This window comes from Anser anser, assembly GCF_964211835.1.
Source record: "Anser anser genome assembly, chromosome: 12".
NCBI lineage: Eukaryota > Metazoa > Chordata > Aves > Anseriformes > Anatidae > Anser > Anser anser.
This window is the reverse complement of record NC_139733.1, coordinates 22,370,332-22,396,195: the sequence shown is the minus strand read 5'-3', so window position 1 is coordinate 22,396,195 and position 25,864 is coordinate 22,370,332. Positions and strand designations below refer to the sequence as shown.

The window sequence follows — 25,864 nt, the reverse complement described above, 5'->3', positions numbered from 1 at the left end:
TCTCCAGATATAAAGATGATCTTTTGATTTAAGATTATGAAAATGAAGAACCATCTGCTAAGAAGCAGCTACGGACCCACGTTTTATTGAGGCCAGATGGTGTCCAGGGTTCCTACGTATGAATTCAATTAGCTGCCTGTGCCTGCGTCAGTAATTCTGGATCCACCCAGTCATGTTTTTGGAACAAATATTATAATATTCCCATGGATCCTCCAGACAGTGGGAGGTGTTTCCTTCACTGTGAAGGTTTTGGGAAGCGATGACTTTGTCTCATTTTCTCTCGCCCTACTCTGCATTCCTGTTTCCCAGCTTTCCAAGGTTTTTGAGTTTTCCCCGGAATCCCTGAGCCAGCGACATTGTTGGCTGAAGCCACCAGACCCCAGCTCGCCCACGGGTCCCACAGCACTGCATTCTCCTTCGCAGTTACAGAGGGGAAGCCCACGGCCCTGCATGCAGCTGCAGGAGCAAGAGGGATTTTGGGCTGGGCTTACAGCATTTCTGAGAAGGCAGCCCCTTCCCAGCCTCACCAGGCCCACTCGAGTCCTTTTTTCCCAGCGCTTATCCCGGGTTTGCCTGTGCTCAGCTCTTCTGCCACCGACTCACAGCCGTGTGAGAGCAGATTTGGGAGATGCAGCCCCGGTAATGGATGCAGGGGGTGGAAATCAGCAGTCGCCTGACTGGTAGCAGCCCCGGCAGACGGGCGGCTCTCCTGCCGTAGGAAGCCAGATCATGCAGAACGCAGGCAATTAGCTGCCGTGAGCCTCCAGACCTAACAAGGTGGAAGCCCCTTTTCTTTACGGGTGCGGCTCAGCACCCCGCATCGTGCTCGAGGAGCCGTGTACGTGCACTGACCTGCTTCTCCGCAGGGTTTGGAGCAGGAGAGGTCCGGCAGGGGCTGGGGTGAGCCAAAGCCCCGCGGGTTGTGGTCACAGGCTGAAGGGCCTCGCACACAGAGCGCGCCTCCTCCTCTGCCTCCTGCAGACCTGCCTGCACGAGAGAGAGCCTCAAAAAGCACTCCTGAGCAGGGAGCATCCCTGGCAAAGGGATGGAGTTTGTTGTTTCCTTCCTGAGTCGTTTCTTTTTTGGGGGGGAGGGAGTTGGGGATGGCAGGCTGGCTGCTTCCTCTGAGCTGCAGCCTGGCTTCGGCCACCTCCCAGCTGCACCTGGTGGTGCCTGTGAGCTCACCCGGCCCCTCAGCGCCCATCACGCTGAAATACAGACTCACCGCCCGCCTGACCGCTGGCCAGGAGCCCCTCAGGGCGCCCTCCTCCCTCTCTCACCCTGAGAGCATCCGCCCCAGACGATGCTTTAACCCCCAGCCTGCCCTGCCCCGCCGCCCAGCGCAGCACCACCGCCCCGAGCTGCCCCCGGCGCCTCACTCCAGGGGCGTCCTGCCCACGGCCTGGGTTTGGCTGTTTCACAAAGGGCTTCGTGTTAGCGGTACCTGCTCATATTCCTTCGGTCTCATGTGTCTGCAGGGATTTGTTGCTCCCCCGTTCCTGTCAGCATCCCGCCGAAGCCCTTGTGCCGCTGCCGTCCTCGCTGCGCTCTGCCCCTCGTCCTGCACCGCCATCCTCACGGACTTGTCCCCCAGTCAGCGGGTCACGGGCGTGATAACGCACAGCCACGCTGCTGATTCCCAAAGATTTCTCTTTTTTAAAATAAAATATAACCTCTTTGCCAGATCAGCTTTATAAAGGAGACCTCTGAGAAGCAGCCACGAGGAAGGAGCAGCGGAGTGGAAGGAGAGGAAAATGGAGCAGTTCTCATTAGGGTGCGAAGTGCGTGATAATTACTTGAGGAAGGGTAGGGGATGACAGGGCTCATTGCCTCCTCGATCCCACAGCGACTACAAGCTTGCTCGTGTGTGCATCTGCTACGGGCTGGGAATATTTTAGGGCTGCGTTGAAGCAGACACGAGAAGCGAGAGCTCCTGCCTGCCCAGGAACCCTCGGGAGCACGCAGCTGATCCAACGTGCCGCCTTCTGGTTTTCTTCCCCTTGGTGCTGAGCTGCTTGGGAAAGCAGTTACTGCTGGAAAACAGGATTTGGGGCAGATAATTCACATCTGACACCCGTCAGCACGGCTTAGTCAACATTATGCTGTACCCATCACTCCAGCCTTTTTGGGCTAAACTAACGTAAGCACCCCCATGACGCTACTAGCCGGCGTCCCAGCTTTCTGTCCTCACACCTCGTCGCCTTCGAGGGGCCAGCCCGAGCCCCTCTCACCTGCTGGCACATCCCCCGGGCCCCTTCTCGCAGCCTGTGCCGGCCCCGCAGGCGGCAGATTTGGGGCTCCCGACCCTCGGCACGGAGCCTCCCACGGGCGCTAAATGCAGCCCCCGCCCCAGCGCCATCGCACCCACCAACCTCGCCGCTCCAGGCTGTTCTGAGGAAGGTGAAGAGTTGGCTGGTGGAAGCCAAAAGTTGTGACTAATATCTCTTGGGGAAAGTACTTTATGTCAAAACAAGTGAATAGCAAAGCGGAGGCATGCGGTGGAGAGATGTGTGGAGGTAGGGAGGGGCTTTTTTGTGCCAAATTTCCCTTTTCCCTAAAGGGACAACCCAAGCTGCCTTATTTCTTAACATACAATGAGACACAGAAGGAAAACTTCCTTCTTCGCTTCTTTTAGGCCCTGGCGTTTCTAGAAAGCTGCTGAATCACCCCCTGGTGATGCACCCTGACGGCCGCGAGGCCCTCGCCCATGGGCGCAGCAGGACGCCACCGGCGACCTTTCACAGCCAGCGGCGAGCACCGCGGGGCCTCGAGCAACCCCTGCTGCCCTCAGCGCTGCCCGCTGCAGCGAGGGGCCGCGGGCCGCGGCCTTCCCGAGCCTCCCACAGCAAGCACAAGCCCAGACAGAAGCCTGGAAGAAAACTCGGCTGCGTCCAGCCCCGGGGGCAATGCCCGCACCCAGCGGGAGGCTCGGTCCTCGCGAGCTGCAGACAGCGAGCTGGAGCCAGGCGCCTTACGTGGAAACAGCCGGGCTCTGTGGCTCCCTGCGTGAAATAAAAACAATTTTTTTTTTTTAGTCATGTAGAGCAGGCGAAGGACTCAGCCCTCATAACTATTTTGCTTCCAGAAGATATTCAAGCCCTATGGAGCCACATATATTTGCTTATTAACTATGTCGCTGTAATAGCAAAGCCTCCTTCCTCTCTCTCCGGCTGAGATGTGGTATGTAAAATGGCAGTGCCTTTTATAGCCCTGTGCCCACAAAGGCTCAGCTGCAGAAGTCATTTCCTATTTACATCAAAAAAAAAACAACAGTTCAGCAGAGATAGCTGCAAACGCAGGCAGCAAGGTGCTTTCTGCAGGTGTGGGTGGGTGATTCACCCCCGCCAGCAGCCCGCGGCCCGGCTCCATCCAGCACCGCAGCCCACAGCTTATCTTCATCCTCCCGCTCCTGGTGCTTCCCCAGCTCCACGCGGCTCCAAGCACACCCAAACAAAGTCCCGAACCAACCCTGTCTGGCCTCACCCTCTTTCCCAGAAGAGGGCTTGGATCTTCTCCAGGCCTCTCTCTCTCTTCCTCCCGGGGAAGTCCTCCTCAGAAGCACCCCCTGGAGACCTTCGCCCAGGCGGCCGGGCCTCTCCTGACACCCAGCCCACAGAGCAGCACCCCCCTGCTTCTCCTGGGGGACCAGATGTCCCCCCCCCCCGAGCCCTTCCAGGACCAAGCCCAGGTGCCTGCAGCTCTGCCCCAGCTCCTGCCCTCGGGCTCCCACCGCCCCGTTCTCCACCACCCCACCATTTGTGCTTGGACATTTGCCCTCCAAAGCCTGCCATCGGGTGAGCTCTGCGGTGCTCAGAGGGCCCCAGAGCTGAGCTGTGACGTACCGCAGCCCTTTGGCGAGGCACTGGGTACCCCGAAACTTCCCAAGGACACCCTACAGCTCGGCCAGGGCAGGTGGGGGCACCCGGCGGGGCTGGGGGCGGCTTGGAGAGGCAGAGGGGGGAGACCCAAGTCAGACCTCAGCTACAACGTGGACAACGACCCAGGCTGGCAGCTTTGGCTCAGAGCTCACTCCAAGACACCATTAAACCTCCCCAAATCCTTTTTTGTACCACCGTCACTGCTGCTGCACTGAGATGAGGGCAACTGGGAGCAGCACACGAAAGGAAAAAAAAAATAGAAATAAAATAGTGGCACAAACAGCTGGCTGAAGCCCTTCGATTTTGGCCACTCTTTAAAAACACTACACTGATTTTGACAGCCATCCCAGGCGAGTGCTCGCAGGGCTCCCAGCCAGCAGCGAGGAGCTGCCGGGGTGCCCCAAGCACAGCCAAGGTTTCACTGGAAGGTTTCACAGCCCTGGTTTCATCGGAAACCACAGTGCCAGGACAGCCTGATGCTGGGGCCCCGCCACCACGCGGATTTCCATCCTTTAGATGCTAATTCACTGCAAAAGGCACCTCCTGAAGACAGGTTTTTGAAATAAATTACATTAATGTCAGCTAACCAGAACCAGGGCTTGCTGCAGATAATCTGCACAGATAGGTGCAGGGAAGATATGCGGCAGACTACCTCGGGCACAACCCACCTTAGCAGAGATCGCTCCATTAATCATTTTGGCTGCAGCCCAGCATTGCCAAAATTAGAGAGGTTTGAGGTTGGCTTTTCAATCCGAGCAGATATGTCACGTTGTGACTAGATACCGTGCTGAAATTCAGCTGCCGGAATTATGGAGGTGGCAGACCTTTATTTAGCCCCGTCTTCCGTCGTGCAGCCACCTCCAGCCTGCCAGCGACACCCCGTGCGGAGCGCGTCAGCGCGCTGAGCAACGGCACCGCCACAGCTGGCGGCCCTGACCTCCTCCACGCCGCTCCTCCTCGTGGGCTTTGGATGCAGAGCTGCTTTCAGCTGGGAGTCACTTCCTCAGAAACTTAGTGGGAGATCTGTAGTTTTCGGTTTGCTGTGAGCTTTTGAAATATGAATAAATTACCTCCCTGTTTGCAAAGACAGCTCTGAAAGCGCTCTCCGGCAGAAAGCAGCTCCGAAACCCATTCTGCGTGGTGCTGCAGGGGTGCCCTGACCTCTCCGGGGACACCCGTGGCTGTCCCTTTCTTCCCCACTGAGCAGCATTGAGGAGCCCGGCTCCGTGCAGCACCAGGGCCACCACACCCGCAACCACACCACACCCCTACCCAGCCAACTTTCCAGCAAAAATAAAAGAAAAATCAACTCTTTTGGCATCTCATTCACACGGCTCAAACGTTACCGACTTGGGGCGGAAATTCCCTGGCAGGAGCTCCTATTTCCATTCTGCGTGTTCCTGAGAAAGGCAGCGAAGAAACTTTCAGGAGAGGAGCTGCGATGTGCTGGGGCTGCAGGCTCACCCAGGCCTCGCTCGTGCTCTTTAAACACAACGCAGCCGGTGTTAAATTAGGGATAACGATGGGCACTCAGAGGGGTCTGCGTTGCTTAACTGAGGGTAACAGCGTTCCCCCCCCGGCCTGAACGGTGCCGATGCTCGCTCGCCCCACGGTAGGTGCTGCCACCCCGTCCTGCTAGGGGGGCACACGGGCGCAGGAGGCTGCAGCCGAGGTGGGAGCACGGCCACGTCGCCAACGGGACGTTCACCATCCCGATCCCCCGCCACCGCAGCCCCAGCTGATTTCTTTCTGATAGCAAGGCGCGGAAAACCCCCGGGGCCTGACACAGGCCGCGCACCGAGCGCAGCTGCAGGGCCGGTGACTCAGAGGAGGGGACGTGGCAGGGCAGCGGGGACGAGCTGGGGGAGTGGGACGGGGAGGGGGGCAGCGGGGCCGGCACACGGAGCCACCCCCGGGCTCACCTTCACGCAAACCCCAAAGCTGAACGCTTCCTCGCGCCTTGCTCACGAGGGCGTGCGGCATGGGCACGTAGACGTGTGTCTGCCTGGGTGCCCCCTCTCCTGGCATTCAGACAACGAGGTTTTGCTTCACTTTACTGCAGGTGCTATCGCTCGCTTGCCATATTTTATCTCTGGGGACAGTTTCTCTATCCCAATCTGCCAGGAAAGTGCTCTGGGACTTTTTAGAATGAAAAATACCGTGCAAGTTTAAAACTCCATCTCTCGGAGCCATTTAAATTACCTGGAAATAATGTAATCCCTCCAGTTCTGAAAACTCAGCGTGGTGTAGGATTTAATCTTTACCTGCCATTGGCCAAGCACATTCTTGCACTCCACCAAGATGTCCTAGCAACTGCCCTGAAGTGAGCACAACGCCGCGATTTCTGCCGGGAGACTGACGATTGATTGATTTCACTGCTTGGATAAAGAGAAGGAAAGAAGTGAAATAGTGAAACGAAGTGAAACCACTGGTTATGCTGCAAACACAGCTCCTCCAAAGCTGCATTACCACCGTTTATCACTACATCTGCCTCCCGCAGTCTGGATGGCAATGCCTTGTCAGTTAAAATTCAGATTATGGCCCACAACACCCAGAAAACCACAGCAGTTCCCTGCCTCCCTTCCCCAAGGCAAAGAATTAGAAACAGTGAAAACAAAATCATGGGACTGAAATAATAAGAATTAAAAAAAATATAATAGTAATCACAAGACCCGTGGTTTGGAGCCGTGCGGGTTTCCCACGGGCGGCGCAGGGCAGGCACCCGAATCCCTGTGCGGGGCTGCCACAGCGCAGGCAGGGCCACGGCATCGGGACCGGCCCCCAAAGCCCCCGGCAGGGCCAGGGCTGAAGGCTTTCGGCTGAGCTCCTTGCTGGCAACGCTGGCGTTTCCCTAAACCTCCATCGCAGGAGCCCTTTTTTCCACCTGAAGCCACCCGGGGCCTTCTGAGCGGGGATTTCTCCCTCCTTTCTGTCTTTTTTCACCTCTTCAGATTTTACCCCGTTGTGCACAGAGGAGCCAATTCAATTTACTAATTCTTTTTCCCATAAGGAAACCTCTTTTTTTTTTTTCCCCGCGAAATTTTCAAAACACGTATGTTTGAGGATGAAAGCTCCTCTCTCTGTCTTCAGCCCAGGAGGGACTTTGACTCCCCGCCTGCTGCTCTTGGACTGATGCGGGCGGGATGGCAAGCAAGCTGACTCCCATTTCCCCGGAGACTGCTCAGCCAGATTTAGGAAAAACTGAGCAGGCTCCTGTGCCAGGACCCATGGCAGCTGCTGGCGGGCAGGCGGGGATCTAGCTCCGGCTCCTGAAGGCTGCTACAGCTCGTTGCCAGACGGCGCAGCCGGAGACCCGTGGTCGGCAGCGTGCAGAGACGCTGGGTTCAGCTCCCCCAGGGACCTGCCCCCTAATCTACCGGCTGGGCTCCCCAAGACACTCCGCTTCACCCACAGAAGTCCTTTTACCGCCCCGGAGCCAACGCAAGGACCTCGGCAGCCTTCCTGCTGCCCTGGTGCCATGCAGGGGATGCAGAGGCTTGGTCAGATGCGCTGCCCCCTTCTCCGCTGTGCCCGGAGCACCATTGCATGGCTCCCCAGGCACCCCCCCCCCCCAGGACCTGATGTCACAGGGTCAGGACGTGCGCTTTAGGAAGGAGATCAGTTGACCTTCAGGGCTGCGTTTGGATTTTCACTGCCTCAGGCACAGGGTTTTATGGCGAGACCATAAACCCGCACTCCACGGGCGCCCTCCTGCTCGGGGTGCACGTGGAGACCACCCGGTCGGACCTTCTCCGTCTTCCCCCCGCCGCTACCCTTTGCCAGGCACACATCACACATTTTTAAAGCTTCAGGCTAAGGCCACCAAGTGTTCCTCACCCCCACCACTGGCAAATTATTTTGCTAGGCCCGCCGAGCAGTTCCTCATTCCGCAAGAGGCACAAGAACCCCAAAACCTGCTCCGTGCGTGGCAGCAGGCAAGCTTCAGGCTCCCTGACAGCCCCTGCCTTCGGAGGTGCCAGAACTGTGAGCTGATATTGGCAAATCAAAACCTTGCAGTAACCCAGATCGTCTGACTGCTGGTCTTGTGCTTTGATCACAAGACGATCTCTCCCTCCACAAGAGCACTGAGAGCGAGGGATGAAACATCGCTTGTGTTGCCCAACGCCTCCTCCACGGACACGCTCCTCTTAGACCTTGGTACACGTGGAGGAGAGCCAAGAGGCCGAGGCAATAACAAAAGCAACGCGAGGGCAGCCCAGCGCGGGGCTCTTCTATGTGCTCCGATCAGAAGCTCGGAGCTATCAAGGTTTTCTCACTCCCATCCCGGTAATCCCTGGTTTTTACAGCACAGATTTGGGACTGAGTCACAGAATCGCAGCGTCGCAGAATATCCCAAGCTGGAAGGGACCCACGAAGATCATCGAGCCCAACTCCTGGCTCCACGCACAACTACCTGAAAAGTAAACCGTCTGTCTGAGAGCCTCGTCCAGACGCTGAGGTGGGTCGTAGGCAGGCAAGCCCACACCGTGGCTGATGCCAGGCTGGGGCACACGAAGCCTTAGGAGGAAGAACAAGGATGGCATCCTGCAGGCAAAACACAACGCTCTGAATTTTTTTTCTTCTTAAGAGGCCAGCGAGGCCACCGCATTCCTAAATGTAAAGCTGCAATGCCCCTGGTCTGTCTATATGGAACCGGCTCAGTAAGGACTCAGTGTCGGGGTAAGATTTGCTGAGCAGAACCCTTCCCAAGGCGAGAAGCTCCACGGGTGGGCGTTCATACACCGAGGACACTCCTGCTCCCACCTCGCCTTGCCCAGCCTGCACCCGTGCACTGAAGGCCAGGGGACCAAGGACATCGAGGCTTTACAAGGGCCAACGACAGGCGTCCTCCTTGTTTGTGTGTACTTCCAAAATGCCTCAACACAAAATAAGGACATAAAGGCAGAAGCAAAGCCAAGGGACGTGATACTGCTCCCGATGCGTGCTGGTTTTTGCCTCTATTTCCTTGTTTTTGGGAGGCACTGCCGCACTGCATGCAGGCACTGCTAGGATTTCTTGAGCATCCTGGAGCTCACTCCACTCACTTGCTCATCAGTCAAGTGACTTTTTCTTTCTGTAATCAATAATGACCCTCTCCAGAACTAGCTAATATGGGAAAAAAATGTTTTATTGATCACATTTTTACTGATCTAAACTGAACTGTCTTTGCATAGGAGACAGACGACGTGGCTTTTTATTACCCTGCTCTCTCTCCCTTGGCTTGACCCATTTCATCTCTTTTTTTCCCCTCTTGCCAATTGAATAAAATCCTGCAGCTAACCTTTAAGGGTTCCTTAGTCTTTATTTTGTTCCTATTAACCTTCTGTTTCTCTGGATAATTCTGCAGCCAAGAGTAGGTGTGACTCCCACGTTACAAGTCTAGCTGTGCTGTTGACTCATGTGCTGTGCTCACAAAGCCAGATCCTTTAATGGGAAGGCTTATGCAACGTAGCGAGGTCTCCCAGAGCATATGCTCTTACTCGAGTTGTGAGATTTCTGCTTGTTCTCTCTGCTAAATGAGTCTGAGAGCGATGGTGGGCTGCACAGGAGGTGCACGCTATTTCACGAGCCCTTACTATGCCCCGAATGCGCACACGAATCCCCGGTCCCCCACGCAGCCCTTATTAAAGCTCCTTTGGGCAGATTCGCCCCGCTCTGCACCCAAAATCGAGTCTCTGCAGCGAGGTGCTTCTTGGCTCGGGACCAGGCTGGTGCTGCGGGGCAGCGCTGCCCCGCGCTCCCCAGCGCCCGTGGCTCCCCAGCGATGGGCTCCGACGTTTCAAAGGCCCCTCCGTGGCACTCGCACGTTATATAAAGCAAACCCAACAGACGGTCAGATTTGGCCTGTCATGTTCGAGGGCTCTCACTCAGGTTTTTTTTTTTAATTTTTTTTTTTTAGGAGGGAAACTAGCAACACATGGTGAAAAACACCCTATAGCTTTTAGCTAATGTCTCTGAGATCTCACCATCTGTTCCCATGAACTTCAAGCGAGAAGCAGGCACCATTTTGAAGGCAGGCGCTTAAAAAAGCGCGAGCGTCAAGCCCTCCGTTCCTCGGACAGAAACCTGCTCCGGCGCCAGCTGAAAGGCCGGCACAGGAACTCCCGACCTCTCGAGCAATTCTGCATTTTCCGTAGGGGCGAGCAGCACGGGGCCACCCGGCCCACCCCAGCTCCCCGCAGGAGGAGGCGAGAGCGGGTCGGGGGAGCCTGTGTGAGCCCCCGCCAGCCTCGTTGCCGCCCAGCCCTTCGACTTACACGACGGATAAAATACAGCACCAAACCTCCCCGAAGGCTCTGCCGCAAAGAGGGAGAGAGCCACGCCGTTAGCTTTGGCAGGCAGCTTCTCCCAGGGCACGCCGCGGAGGGGGCAGCCCCGTTTTGGAGCAGCAGCAGCAGCCCTTTGCTGGGAATTGTGCAGAAAGGCGGCTGAAGCATTAACCTGCGGCACGCTGCAGTGCTCCCCGTGGCACCTTTCCCAAAAGGAGATTAAGGCGAGCAGCTGCTGATATGGAAACCAACTGTTTGAACTGCAGTGCACTTACATATGCTAATAGCGCGGAGCTACTGACTCCTGCAAACGTGATGCAGGAAATGACTAAACATTTAGTGCTTGTTATTTAGCAGTATTCCTGGAGACACGTAGGTGGTGTGGACAGCATGGTATGTGCATTAAAGTGCAATTTAGGTCAATGATTCTTTGAAAGGACCATTCTTTCTTCTTCTTCTTTTTTTTTTTTTTTCCTTCTCCCTTCGGGAGAAGGGGTGTTCAAAAATTAACTTTTCCAGCTATCTTTTCCAACGCGTTACCGTCTGCTCAAAATAAAATGAAAAGGGGGGAAAGACTGTAGGAATTACCCTGCGTTAATGACATTGAAGTGTCTCTGCAATGCTGTTTTCATTTCACCTTTTTTTGAATGCTTAGAAAAGGAATTTAAAAGAAGCTTTACAGGGCAGAGTGCATGTTTAGATAAAAACAGCAAGATTAAATGAGGTGTCCGAGTCTAACTTTCTAGCAGGTGAAGTGACAACCCCAAACGAAAGCCAAGCCCGGTGGGGTGGGGGGGAGGCACCGGTGCAGCTGCAGCGCGCGCGGCTCTGCGGGTGCTCCGGGTGCGGAGAGCCTCCTGCCGCCCCCCAGCAGTGTGGGGGTCCCCTGGTAGGAAGCTGAAAGCTCCTGGTGCTCCCGAGGGACACAAGGACACCTGGCAGGCGAGGCAGCTGCAGACGAGTGGTGAAGCTCTGTCCGCGGGGGCTCACCTGACACGAAGCAGAGCCCGCAGCTGCCTGATTCCTCCCCAGCGCCGGGGAGCCCGATGCTGCTTTCAGTGAGCCAGAGAAATTCCAGCCTGGAGCTGGTGACAAGTCTCCAGCAGGGCTTGGGGGACCAGAGCTGGGCTTGCTGGGACGACAGACCCCTTTAGCGGAGGAGTCATAAAGTCTTTTTGCTAAAGAAACAAATAAATTATTGATGGCGGTGCTGCTTCCTGCCAGAGCACCAGCAGGGAGAAACTCAGAAATTCATTCCTTTCAGACAGGAACGAGACTGGGCAGAGCACTAGTTCTTCTCAGGCCACCTACTTTTTCCCCCCAAGGCCCAGCTAAACAAAGTCCCGAGGAAAGCTCGTTTGTATCCAGTTAATTACGCATTCAGCAGTAGAGCTTTCCAGTCTCCTCCTCACCCCCGCCCAAGAAAAGAGCGGTGTCCCTCACGGCATCTGCGCCAGCCAGGGGGGCACAAAGCATTCTGCGGGGCCGCTGGGGGAGTTCAAGTTAATTAAAGAGGCACTAAATTAAATGCGCAGAGCCGGGGACAGAGCAAGAGAAAACAATACCAAAAACGCTCGCCAGTGCTCGCCCACGAGTTTGGGTACGAAGGCTGGCTTTGAGGGGGCAGCGAAGGCCGGCCGGGACGCCCGGGTTGCTCCGATGCCCTTCCGAGAGCTCCCCAGGTCCCGCGGCTGCCAAGCGGGCAGAGGGCAGGCAGGCAGGAGGCAGCACGGGGTATCGGCTTCTCCACGGGCCATCACCTCCAGCAGCCTCCTGCCCTGGGCTTGAACCTTTCCCCTCCTGACCCAGCAGGATGCCGGGACCCGTTGAGTCACCGTGACATTTAGCAGCGCAGGCTCGCTGGCCGCTGCGGGCTGCCGCTGGACCAGGAGAGGCATTACAACAAAATTCAAGGCCAGAAAAGTTTTGAAAGCCTCTCTTACTTGCTTTTGCAAATCTTTAAGCCTTTCACACGTGCGTCCGATGGGAGGAAGTAGCTGCGTGTGGCTCTGAGATGCTATTAGTGGTGGCCCGGCAGCGCTTGTCCGGCAGGTAACATTTATGGGGAGAATTTTTCAAATCCTTGGGAGATCTCAGACGAACTTGAGATGTGTCTCTGGAGGGCAGGGATATACCTGTCTTTGTTCACGCAGTCCGGAAGGGTCAGACCCAAACCAAACGGGTTGCCCTTTTGCATGAACCACAGAAACGCTTTCATAAAACTTCTGGTGGCACTGGGCAGCTGCGACAGGTCAGGTGTGAGTCTCACTGGAGCCTCAAGAGGCACGAAAACCCAAAGTAAAATGCAAGAGGGCTCAAAATAACCCCTTTGATTATGCAAAACACTATATATAACTGTCCTCAGTTTTCCAGTCTCAGATATTTTCTTCCCCTCGTTCCCCAGTTTGGGGTTGCTCCTGATTTACGTCGCTCATCTGATGCTGGGACCAGGCACTGGCGACACCACAAGCCTCTCAACCACAAGCTTTCACTTTGGCCAATTTTCAAGCATTAACTGCCTTTCACGACTGTTCATTCTCAGGTATAAAGCCTTTTTTCTTTTCTTTTTTTTTTTTCCTAAGGGAATTGATATGGCAATGCTTTCAGGCCTGCTGCCAGGGAAGGAGTGTCCCTGTTGCTCCTTCATTGCCATGAGAGCTGTTGGGACCTTTGCTGCACCTCAGTAACTTGGCTCCGGTTCCTGAGGCTGAACAACCTTTCCAAATGCAGGGAATTCCCTTTGGATAAAGGAGGAGGGACAGTCACAGGAAAGCTCTGACTACCATTCCTCAAACGTATTTCTTCATGCCCTTCCAGGCAGCTGCAAACAACACTGAGGTCAGCCGGCACCTCGGCGCTGACTCCGGCAGGCTTTGAATCAGCCCAGGATCCAAAGGTTAATTAAGCCTCCGGCAGCGCCAGATTTCCAACGCGGATGCAGAAATCACAATGCACTGAAAGCAAAATGCAGGAGATCTTCGCTTGTTTCCCCCTCTTACCCACTTAAGGGCCTTACACGGTGAAAAACACGTAACTGGAGAAAAGAAGTGCAAATACTGAGTATCATTAAAGTTTAAGCAGCTCATAGAAATGCAGTTAGGAAAAAGAGCTCTTACACTTCTCTTAGCAGTTGCTAACAGCTTCTCCCTTCTCTGCAGAGTCCCCCCTTGCTGCAGCTCCTTGCCTGGGTTCCTTGATTAGAGGAGCAGAACTGCTCTCTCATTTGCCCTATCACCACCCTGACATTTCCTGAGTCACCGCTCAGTATCTTGCCTGTCAGTGCCATATACTTTTCACTCCAGACACTCTCTCTGGAGCATTTATTACTCAGAGACATAATTACTTAGTGCTTTCTTAATCAGTCCCAAATGCAAGACATCAGCCGCAGAAGACATCTGAGAGTTCAGCTTCTTTAAGACCCCGAAGCGTGAAGACAGATAACGCCTTTTCCCAGGAAAACTGGATGGAAAATCATAGCTATGCTACTTAACATTTCCGCCACGAAGCCACCACACATCCCCACTGTAAGCAGGAGTGACTTTGCTTTACCAATGCCGTTGCCCTTCTGTAAGGCATGGGCTGAAGCCTGCGCGCTTGGGTTGGCGATCGGGGAAGGTGCGATGTGGACATGGAGCCCAGGCACATCCCGATAACTACGCCTGACCACATCACTAAGCAACATGCACCCCACGTTTTCCATACCCCGTTCAACATTTCACACACAGATCTTTGCTTTCATCTAAAAAACATGGGTGGGATTTGTTTGTAATGGGTGGAAAGCTGTGTGAAAGCCAAGCGGGCAACCACAAGCGTTAGAAACTGGCAGAAAGGGCGACAGCTGTTGTGATGCAAAAGTACGTATTTGCTTGAAGACTCTGGCTAGAAAACCATTAGAGAAATCCAGACTGATTCATGCAGTGCAGCCTCCCCAGATGACTTCCGACAGCATACTGCCAGCTCTCCTGCAGCAGCCCGGGCCCAGGCGACGTGTCGGCCCCAGGCAGCCGCTCGCACGCGGGTGACAAACGCTGGGGGTCACTGGGAGCACGGTGCTGGGGCTGCGCGGGCTCTTCCTTCACCCATTAAAAATGCACCTCTGTGCTGCTTTGAAGAGAAATTTCCTTGATATCATTAGACAGATTGCTCTTTAATCAAAGTATTGCAGTTAAGTAAGTTATTAAACTGTAGCATCAACAGCTGAATCACAGCTGCTGACCAAGCAGCTCGTGCCAGACAGGCCGTGTCCCCGCGGTGCCTGGGAAGCCCCGGGGAGGCCAGCGAACCGGGCACCACGCCGGGAGAACAAGGCAGGGCGTCCGGGGCTCAAACCTGCACCGCAAAATCCACCTACCTTGAAGGAATAAGGGAAGACTTGGATGGGGCTGTGAGAAACCCGATTTAGTGAAAGATGTCCCTGCCCACCGCAGGGGGGGTGGACTAGATGACCTTCCCTTCCAACCCAAAAATCCTACGGCTTTATGTGAGTATTGGCTTTGAGTAAAATCTGCTTCGGAGCGATTTGTTTTGTTGTACTGACAGCAGGACGAGCTCAAAGCCTGACACGTGAGCGCTGGCAGCAGCAGCGCCGCGAGCAGGACCACAGGGTGGCCGGGGAGGGAGGTCCCACCTGTGCTGTACTCCCAGGACACCCTCGTTCAGGGGATGACCCAGGTGCCACCTGGCTGGAGTTGGGGGAATTTGCTGCTTTTTGGAGGGCGCTAGCCTATTTTTTCCCCAGCACCTCTAACAAGATCTCTTTTCACCATAATGTCTGCAAGCCCACTGACCTGGCCAGGAGCTAATCTCTGAGCATGTTTCTCAACCAGACCACGGGCAGCGTTTCCCTGCTCTCATCTCCCTGCTCCTTCTCAGTCCCACACCGGCCTTTTCCCCCCTCGCATTAATTTCAGACTCTCTCCCTCAGCTTGTGATTACAGCATAGGAACCCCCAGCAATGCAACGATCCCTTTGGGCTCTCCAGCTTGAGAAGCCGGCTGCCCACACTGGATTTATCTGGTGTTTGTTTATTTAATGGCCCAGTTAGGAAACTCAGGGAGTGGGGTAACGGAGGAGATGCACGCACAGCACAGTGAGGCCTGGCTAAAGTGCCTGGGAGCTCTCCAGCCTACGCCGGTGCAGCATCAGGCCACGCTGCTTCCGTACCATCCACAAGGAAGACGTGGGAATATCGCTCCCCATCCGCCCTGAGCAAACCGGCCCCTTTCGTGGGGGTGGCACCGAGCTGAGCCGCGTGGCTCACGGCTCAGTTTCTCCGTAGGAGTGCACGCCACAGGCTGCAGCCCTCAGGAGCGAGCTTTGCCTCCCCGATTTCCATCTGTCTCCTTCCTGCAGCATCAGGGATGCCAGCCCAACATCTGCAACCTTTGTAAACCCGTCCGTGGTTAATCACGTCAAACTCACAGACGTTGCTGGTGCAGGCTGTCCTGCTCCTCCACCTTTTATCCCTTCTACCAGAACAAACTGCGTGCAGATGATGTAGAAAGCAACTATGCCATTTCTCTGAGTTTTATGTAAACAGAAAACTCTCCTGTGGGACTCCCTGGCTGTTTTAGCTTTGCATTACATCACGTACAGCAGCACGATCAGCACAGAAGAACACAGAACCTGGCCCACAGCAAGTACATATGAAAAGCAGACACAAAGGAGAGCCTCTCCGTCAACCTTCCCTGCTTAGCTTTCAGATCATGGCAGGGCAGGCATAGCCAGAGACACATTTCTCTTCTAGCCACCAGACAGCATTAAAGAAATGACGAAGCAGAGCACCCGGCTCCCAGCACACCAGCGTGCTTCCTGCTCCCATCTCCAAGGCCAGGACTTACTTTTATGTTATTTGGAAATCTTCTTCCAGCTCCAAACCGAGACTTGAGATTATTAGAGGGAGTAATGCTTGTCAGAGCAGAATGCAAATTTAAAACACTTGTCCCAAATAACAGGAGGTAGTAATTAGGCTCCAGCACTTCCTCCTGCACCCTTTCCTGCACTTCTGCAGCGATGTAGGACATGTACCACCAACCTGCTGGTAACGTGCAGGCTGTGAGGGCCTTGGCTTTCTCCATTTCACAGACCAGTTCCTCTCTTCCCATTTCCTTCCTTCACTCTACCCTCTCGTTTATGATCTTTGTTTCCTGCACGTTCCTTTTATTTATATTTTTTATTTTGCCTTCTTGTTGCTGTCCCTTATTCTGGTCCCCATTTTTTCTTCTTTTTGTTAAAGAGCCTCTTTCCTTGGACAGTTCTTCTCTCCCTTGCTCTCTTTGCTGCTGTCTCCTCACAGTTAGCCAGCGTCTCCTTTCTCTTTGCTCAGGTTTCCTGCAAGGCCACTTGCCTTCTTTCTCAGTCACATCAAACAGGCGACGTCAGTGCAGCAGCACCCAGGGAGACGCCCCAGCCAGCTGGCCGGCATCAAAGCCTCCTGCCACTCTATTCACAAAATCCCACCGAGCAATTCTTCTGCACAGTAGCCACAGAAACCCCAGCCCGAGTGGCGTGCAGAAGACTTGCCAGCAGAAGGTCTTGGCCGGGTTCATGTCCAGTGGGACCATCTGCCAGGATGGACGTCTGGTGGTCCTGCAGCCACACACCACAGTCATGAGCCTTGCTGCTGTGGCTCCTGAGCTAGGGCAATGCTCTCCCTGCACCGGGGATGTATTATTTGCCGCATCTAATGGGTGGAGGAAGCTCAGATTCACCTTGCCATGAAGTGATGGGGTGCATGAGGGGCTGTCATCGAGGCCAGAAGGGCCTGAAGATGCAATAAATAACATAAGCGACCACCCTTGTGCATCCCCAATGCGCAGGGTCCCTGCACGGCTGCAGGGCGAGGGCTGCGCTGCAAGGGCAGAAAGCCAGGGGAGAAACAACCGGGCACAACCGGCTGCCCCCATAGCGTCTGTGCCCTTGGAGAGAAGCAGAAAGTTAAAGAAGACGAGTCTTTACGTGGCTTTTAGAAAGCAGATATGTTAGTTATAATCTGATTAAAATTCCTTACAAATATTCTGTAAAGTTAGCTCTGGAATCAATGAATGGTCACGCATCCCCCTAAGCACAGGATTTATGTTTAAGAAACTCTGTCATTATGGTAAACCTACAGAGAGCGTGTCCAATCGGCTAAACAGGAGCAGCAAACACCCGGGTTTAAGCTCCTCCAAGGAGCCTGTGGTTCACTTTGTTTGTCCCGGCTGCCATTTCAACAGGCCCGAACTCAAACCCCAAGTGAAAGAAGCCAATTTAGAAACAGACAGTGCTTTCGAAAAGGCAGTTAAAAGGAAAACAGGTGCTGTTTCAGGTAGCACGTTTCCACTCTGACATTGTTTAGGCCTCCCAACCAGCCGAGGCCGATTCTGGCACCACAGGGCCGCGCGGCCCGGGCCACGCACCCGGCAGCGTCCAGAGCTGCTCCCGGCCGGCCAGAAACGCTGCCAGCGATGTGCCCAGCGCCGGAGTTTTCATCTTTTCTGATTCCTCTGTGGCCGTGCGGGCTCCAGGCTGCACTTACAGCCACGGTGACGGCCGGGCAGCGGCTTTGTTTCGGGCCGAGAGCGGAGCTCCCCGGTAATCCCAGAGCTCTGGGAGCCGAGGGCCTCGCGAAGGAGCCGAGGCACGTGCGCGCTCCACGGGCCACGCTGCCGTGAGAGGGGACGAGGAGCCGTGCCAGGGCCCTGCTGCAGCCACCACAGCGGGGCTGCTCGCCTGCTTCCTTCCTGCCCTCCTGGCAGCGCCGTGCCCGGCCCGCGGCCTGCGTTGGCCGGGGCTGCTCCCGTCAGCGCGGCGGGAGGCAGCGGGTCGCCTCGCTCCTCCGTGCTGGAGATGCAGAGCAAAGCTTTTTGGCAGGAAAAGGAAGCGGCTCTCCCCTGCATCACCGTGCTGGGGCTGGCAATCCCCTCCCTCCTGCGCCGGGGCTGATCTCACATCCTTCCAGTCCCTTCCCAAGGCTGCGGGACTGCCGGCTCGCAGCCCCCCGTGGCGCGGTTCCCCTCGCCCAGCCTCCCCGCTGCCACATAACTTCTCCCCGCGGCGCCCTGTCCGACCCGCGTGCAAATCGTGCGAGCGTCGGATCGTGTTTTGCCTGCCTCGGAAAGCATCCGGCACGCTCGCCGATGCACTGAAACCCCAGACAAACAAACAGCAGTTGTGCAAGGGTGCAGGGCAGACATCTCCGGCAGGAAACGAAGCGCAGGACTTGCTCTATTTTAATCCCGCCAAGGGTCTTCTTGGAAGCGAGGCAGAGCCCGGCTGCGCAGAGTTAAGAATGAAACCCTATTTTTAGCCTGTCCCCGGTGAGGTAAGAGCGCGTGAGTCAGCCCCGGCGTGGGACGTTGCATAACGCGGGGCCCTGCGCTGCCGGCGCACGGGGGTGAGAGGAGGATGGAGGATGGAGGGAGCCGTCCTGCTCCCTTTCCTGGCATTGTCACCGCAGACAGACCCTTCCCGTTATTTAAATGCAGGGTTCTTCTTCGCACCCTCCTCCCCCCCCCCCTCCAAAAAAAAAAAAAAAAATTAATTAGAATCAGCGGCAGGCTGGTTATGTAATGTGATTAATTGCAGCATTAGAGTGAAAAAATATAGGGCATACAGGTCTTAAAGATTCACATGCAAAGTCATGTGTGGGAGTGAGAGAGACGAGGGTGAAACACGAGACTTATCTTATACTTCTCATGGGGCAGTGATTTATTCCCTGAATAATTTAATCAGAGCAATCTGCCAATAGCTGAGGGGAAAAAAAAAATAATAAAAAAAAGCGCAAACAAACATCCAGAAGACATGGGAACAAAACTGCTTTCACAGCATCTCTAAAGGTTAGGGCTGCACCTTGCAAACAGGATGTTGCCCTCACCAGCGGAGCTGCCCCTCAGCAGCACTAACTCACTCCAGTAAAAGTGAGCTTTTCCATTGAGTCATGATTAATGAACTGCAGACACATGCTGACTGCGAGAGCTGCAGCTAACTTTCACTGTGCTGGAACTTTATCTGGGAGAGTATCTGAAGCTTCAGGACTTTTTCTCTTCCTGTCTTTTGTAAACCTATCGCCAGGGAAGAACCAAAGCCCAGCTCAGCGCAGTCTCCTGCTGGTGACCTCCAAGCTCTCCAGATGGATGGGTACGGCTTTGTAAATAGTGTGCTCCCCACGGCTGTTGATTAAATTCAACCCAGCTCAATAACGGCAACCAGCCGCTGGTGTACCTGGCTGCTCAAGTGTCCTGTATGGAGACAGGCTCAGTGAAGGCACGTCTTCATTGCAAAACAGCATCTGAGTCTGAGAGCGAGCAGCCTCGCTGCAAAACTGAACTCGGAGGGATGGAGTGAGAGCCACGGAGACTTCAGGAGGCTTGTCTGCAGGTATTCTAACATTGCAGGTTTTCAGAGTGAAAGGACTGTTGTTAATATTCATGCAAGGGAAGATGAAAAGGTGCTGGAGAAGGCAGCGCATGGCAGGGTACCAAGGAAGTCCCAGCATGTTTTATCCTCTGCTCTCAGCGGAGAGAGGAAGGCTCACAGCCCAAGTATAGCTGCTCTGTGCTATAGATTGTGTTCCAAGACTGTATTCTTGCCAGCTGCCCCTAAACTCAAATCGAAGGCTCTAGTATGAAGAAGTATTAATTTAAGGCAGCCTCTGCCTAAGTGCCTGGGCTCTCCCTGAAGTGAAGGCTCTCCACCCAGTGAGCCCAGTCAGGCTCAGATAAGCTTCGCTGCTGGCAACCTTAGCTGTAAAGCCACGGTCTGAAACAGAGAAACTTCCAGACTCGATCCCTCCTGAATGAAAACTTCATTTGCTACTGCCTTGCTATTCCCTTGCAAGGACTTCAGAGGCCCCTGCGTCTGGATTTGTCAAGCATCAAAATGCCAAGATAAATTTAAAAGCAGCTTCAAAGTTACCTTGAGTTCATATCTTGTTTGACTGCTTTACCGATAAGAAAAACACTAAGTGATTCCCATCAGAAAAACAGATTTCAGGTGTCTTCTAGGGCAGGCCTGGTGCTGACTGCATCAGGGGTTAAAAGTGGAAAGGTGCCGCACGGTGATAAGAGCAGAAGTACCCTCCCAGGAGGCTTCCAGTCTGCCTGGAGATGTAATGTGAAGGCGAGTGAACCGGCTAAGAGGTCTCAAGCCATTAGATCAGTTTGTACTCCCCCACAGCATTGCAATATTCCTCAGCTGCTTTTATGTATTTCTAAAGCTTTCCTCACCTCTGCACATGATAGCTGAGCATGAAGCATATCCATCAATTTAGCATTTGACTTCATCTATCTCAGTGCATCCATCACGTGTCACTTGAGCATGCTTTCTTCCCTATGCAGAGCCTATTTGTAGCCTGTTATCAGGCCAGATCCTGAAGATGCTCTCAGTGAAACTTTCGCTGGAACCGCGTTCCACTGGAAATATTTTTCTTCTCCTAGAAACTGGCCAAAGAAAAACTGCTCAGATATATCTAAGTGCACAGTGAGATTTCTCTTGAAGAAATCAAGATCAAAGCTCATACAATTAAGGACAAACTAAAAGCAAGGGCACCTTTACTAAAGCTCGTTAAAAATATCCTTTGTACCTATCTCCTGCATGGCACCCAAAGTCTCATGAATACAGTGGTCTAATGAGAATGCAGTGGTTGGTTTTTTTTTTTTTCCTCCAGTATTTTTCTCTTCCATACTTAGCAAATGTCATAGTTTAATTAAGGGATGTCAAAGGCACAGAGAGCTGCCCCGAGATAATCGTCGCCTGCTGCTCTATAAATGCTGAGGTGAAGACAAGCGAGAAGGGCTATCATGTAAACGGTAAATTATGGAGAGAGGGCAAAGTTCAGAACTGGAACTGACAAAACTTTTATTTATAGAGGTGGGCTGCTTTTGCTGGCCTTTGCAAATGGCCTCCACCATCCTCGGTCCCCTTCGAGCGCTCCCGAGCTCGCTGCCATCTCTCACGCCGCTTCTCACTCCTGTGGCTGTGCAGGGAGGTTCGCTCCCGGGTGTCTCAAGGCGTCCTGCAGGCAGTGTCTTCAGCATCTTCCACTTCTTCAGGACCTTGCTGACAGCCTGTAATTTAGCCTTTAAAAACACGCATGTGGGTGCTTCTCTATTTATTAGTATTTACCAAAGCCCTTCCAATCTCAGACCCTTCATTGAACAACCTTTCATGATTCTCACTAGATTTTCTTTTCCTGAAAAACAACCTAACCCCAAGCCACACAGCTGCCTGCCTCTCTCTCCTGGTGTCTGTGCTTGCTTTCAGAGAGAGCTTGTCTCCTTCTCCTTTCCCTTTTCCTACATTGGCCAATACTGACCTGATCACTCCAGGTGCAGTTTGTGCTAATGGTTTCTTTATGCTCTGTTTTCTGATAAATCCACAACCCACAAACTGTCCATTTTTTTGCTCATCATCCTTGTCTGGGGTCTCAAGAATTCATTTAGTTCAGAGGTTGCTTCTCAGAGTGTTTTACAAGAGGTGTAGTCCATGCTTTATTTCACCGAGTACTCCTAATTCTCAGCAGCTGCGCGGAGGTGACTGAACGACGCCCAGTGAGTTCCTGGTCTCTTCAAAATTATCTCCAAATTAATCTGAAAGCGCAATATTCCCAGAAATGTGTTTCCTTTCAATGGAAATGATGCCCCCGGACTGGCTTGCTGGTAGCTTTCCCCACAGCATTCCATCAACTGCAGCTCTGGCAGACAGCAGGAGGGGGCTCAGCTCCGGCCTCGATCCCTGTTCCCGACGAGTGGAGCCCCAGCCATGCAGAAATGAAAGAAAGCATCTCTGTGGGATCGTGACACCTCCTACAACCTCCCTGCTATGTGGCAGACAACTGCAGATATGGGCTACAGCATTTCCAGACTCCCCAGGTCAAGCCAGAGGGATAATTTTTCTTTGATCGTGACTGACTTCTCCCTGCATTGTTAAGAAACAGCTGTATTTTGGCGGGCCTTGATGAATGCTTTATCAGACCCACTGGTGGGGTTCTTCAAGGGGAACCTCCACACAGAGGTCCCTGGGGTGACTGGCTCATAATGTGAATAATTGTAAAAACAAAAAGGAAACAAATTAACTCCTTCACACAGAAAAACAGCACAAGTCTTCCGAGCCAGGAAACAAACAAACAAAAAGGATTTCTGAGGTGTTCCTCTAGAAAACTATCTATCATTTCATTAGCATGAAACGAGCTTCATAAAATATTCTGTAGTTTTACCCACAACTTCTGATAAAATTAAGCCCCCACACTGCTCAATTGCACTTACTAACAAGCCACTTGTCTATCAGGTTCACTTTGTTGTGCTAGGCATGCCAGTAGGAAAGGGCACGCAATTCTTAATCAGACCTGGGATACTCTCCACGACGCACGACATTTGAAGGCACAACGTCACCCCAGCAAGCCACATCCATCACAGCTGCCCACAGAGAAGAGGGGGCCGTATCTCCTCCTATCCAAACATGTGCGGTACAGGAATATATCTCCTCCACCGAACTGCAGCTCCGAGGTATTTGCAGAGCTGCCTGCTGGAGCTGACCTGGAGGAGCCCCTGCCAGGCAGCGAGAGGCACCGCGCAGCCGCCAGCCGAGCAGAGCGCACACACGCACACTGACATCCTTGCTGTCTGTAGGTAGGATTTTTAGCGGAACGCCAGGAAAATGAAGCCTAAGGCTTAATCTGGGGAGGGTCTCTGAGCCCTAGCAGTCTCCCTCGCACGCCGGCTGCTCCAGCCGCGGCGGCAGGCAGCAGTCCGAAGGCATCCAGCCCTTCCTGCAGGGCTCCGCAGGCCTCCGCCAGTGCCTCATCTCCCAGGGAGACACGGAGCGCGCTGCTGTTACCATGGCTCTGCGAGACCTTTAGCAAACACACAATGCTCTCCAATAAAAGCTGTCAGCGGCGCGGGTACCTCTCGCTGCTTAGCACAGCCCTACGTGACCGGGAACACTGCTGCGCGGCAGCCTGCGACGGCACATCCCAGCAAGGGTCTCTCCTAACGTCCTCCCTCGCTCAGGCGGCTCTAGTAAAATCAAGGCCCAAGAACCTCAGTTAATGCTTTCTCTACAATTTTACGCAGTTTGGCTCGGACGCAGGTTCAGCCTCGCATAATTCTCTGTTGCAATACTGCTGGCCTCCCTCAGTGGTTATACCCAAGATTAATTTAACTCATTTTTCACTTCGGTGGGGTTACTCAAAGTCAGTGTTCAGGGGAATGCGAGCCCGCAGCTTTCAATAAATGCCCCATGTTTCTCATTAAGCGTATTTTCTCTAGTTCCTGACAGGCATTTGAGTGACCCCCAGAAGAATGAAACCTAGCCTCTGGGAGCCTGCTACTTGTGTGCGCTCGGCTCCTGAGAAGGCACGAGGACCGACATTGCTTATATAACATTATAAGCATTATAACATTATAACATTATATATAACATTGCTTATTCACCTTATAACATTGCTTATTCCTTCACACCTAGGACAGTTGTATCTCTTCTCTTTTCTCTCTCTGTTTTATCACACTGTAACGCCACAGTTTTGTCTGCTTTTTGCCTGGTCTCAGCCCAGAGCTTCTTGCAGAGCACAGAAATACGGGCAGAGATCACAGACGTACAGACAGGGATCACAGACGCGTTGCTTCTGCAGCAGAAGCATTTTCAAGTGGACTCTGAACTCGCTGCTCACTGTCACGCCATCTGGGTCGTTCCTCGGATGGCGCCCGTCATTAGGACCTCTGAGGTCACAGAAAGCACCTAGAACTTTCCTTCCGGACACTTATCTCAACAACCAGCGCACATCTTCGGCCCGACGCCCTGCACTTAGAGTTTCCAGGAATATTCCAGGCAGATTGGTACACCTGTTATAAAGGTTGCCCAATACTTTCCATAGTAATAATAATAATAATAAAATCCCATTCTAAGTTGATAAAAATTTTGAAAAGCTTCACTGGTTGTTTCAAGCAAGGAACGGGGGGGCAAGCTTTTATCCATACTGAAATATTTTAGAGATTTCCTGTGAAAAGGTCTAATGCCACCAAGCCTTGGAATTACAGCCTGAAATCTGGCTGTGGAAGGAAGGGAGAGCTTTGCCATCGCAATGACAACTCAACCAGCACGTGGACAACCACTTAGCCTCTGAGGAGCTGCAGCTTGCACAGTATCTTGGTAGAGGTTTGATGGATGCTCCCAGCTACATTCCCCAAAGATTTCATCTCTCTGCGGCTTAGAGCGATCTCCTCTGCACCTGCAGGTGTGAGCTGCTGTGGTTTGGGCTCGGACCAGGCACTCGGACTGAAGACGGGACGTTTATCTTCCTTGTAATCTCAGCAACCTGTGGAGGCGGAAGCTTCCCAGTTTGCGAGCAGAAAGGACGAAAGCTGGACTTGTGTTTGAGAAACAGCCATTTATTTTTCCGCGAAGTCATTTTTCAGAAATTGAGGTAGGGAGTGGTAGGGCTGGAAAGGAGACTGGGAGCAGCTGGGCAAGGATGTTAGCACAAACAGCCGTGAGTGAGGAGGGACGAGAACAGTCTGCAAGGCAGACTCCCGGCGTTCCCAAGCCCTGCGTTGCACAGAACAAAGCTCCCGTTCGGAGCTCAGAGCGGGCACCACCGCTCCTCTGCTGCCACAAGCGTCCACGAAGCCTCCTGGCAGGGCGTCCTGCCCGCCGCTGACACCCACCAGCACACAGCACACCGCTGACCTCCTGCCACCGCACGCCAGCAGCTCCGGGGCAGCAGACCTGCACGCTCCCACATGCACCTCACCGAGGCCCGGGGCGATGCGACTCGCCCTGCCTCCCAGCCGGGTCTGAAGCACCTTGGCTTTTAGGGCCTCAAGCCACACGCTGCACTACAAAGAAAAAAAAAAAAAAACTGAAGTAGAATACTGGGAAACGCTTCATTAAGTGAAGGCTGTCCACTCCGTTCCCTAAACAGGGCTCCAGTGGAAAAAGCAGGACGTGATTATCTAATAAGGCTTCTAATTCATGCCCAAAGATAAGTCGAATTAATTTTGCACGGGCATCTCCGAACCTTTCAGTTCTTGATTTCGCAACCACAGAAATGGCCGTCTGTCAGTGTTTCCCTGTGGTAATTATCCGGGGCTTCACTGTGCCAGATGCTGTACGCAGGCGGGGAAAATAAAGAAGTGGTGCTGAGAGGGACCTGGAGAGACGGGCGGGCAGCGGGCACGGCCAGGTGAGGGAGGCTGTGCTGGGCCTGTTGGTTGCGCTGGGTCTGGCAGGAGGACAGCGGGGTGCCCCGGGCACCTCCCCGCGCAGCTCCTCACACCGGCGGGCGGCGCGGAGCACCCGCGTTTGGCTACAGGTAAGAACCCCACGGGCACTTGGAGCCATCCCTGCAGGCCCCGGAGCAGAACGCTGCGCACCGGCTGGCCACGTCCTCAGGGCTCCAGATGCAAAACTGACAGAATTTATTCAAAAAATAATAATAATAAAGGGGGGGGGGGGCGCTAATTCCCATCAGCGTGCAACCCCGCGGGGGGACGAATCGGCTTGGGCACGCGGTGAGGGCTGGTAGCGCCGCGGGGAGCCCCGAGGCGAGGCCCAGCAGCCAGGCACGGCTCGGCCCGGCTCGGCCAGGGCACGGCGGGGCAGGGGCAGGGCCCGGGCCTCGCGGCGCCGCCTGCGGGGCGTGCCGAGCCGAGCCGAGCCGAGCCGGGCCGTGCCGGGCCGTGCCGGGCCATGCGGAGCGGAACGTGAGCGGGGAGGGAAGGGGCAGGAGGAGGCGGCGCCGCG

General features: G+C 54.1%; 1 long non-coding RNA gene across 1 annotated transcript in view; it reads left to right on the top strand.

Annotated features, from left to right (window-relative positions):
* Positions 1–25,864, top strand: part of LOC310880385 — a 47,621-nt gene that overhangs the window by 9,072 nt on the left and 12,685 nt on the right. Inside the window, exon 2 of the long non-coding RNA XR_014571660.1 lies at positions 9,778–25,433. This is a non-coding gene — a long non-coding RNA (uncharacterized lncRNA). The remainder of the gene's footprint in view (positions 1–9,777; positions 25,434–25,864) is intronic.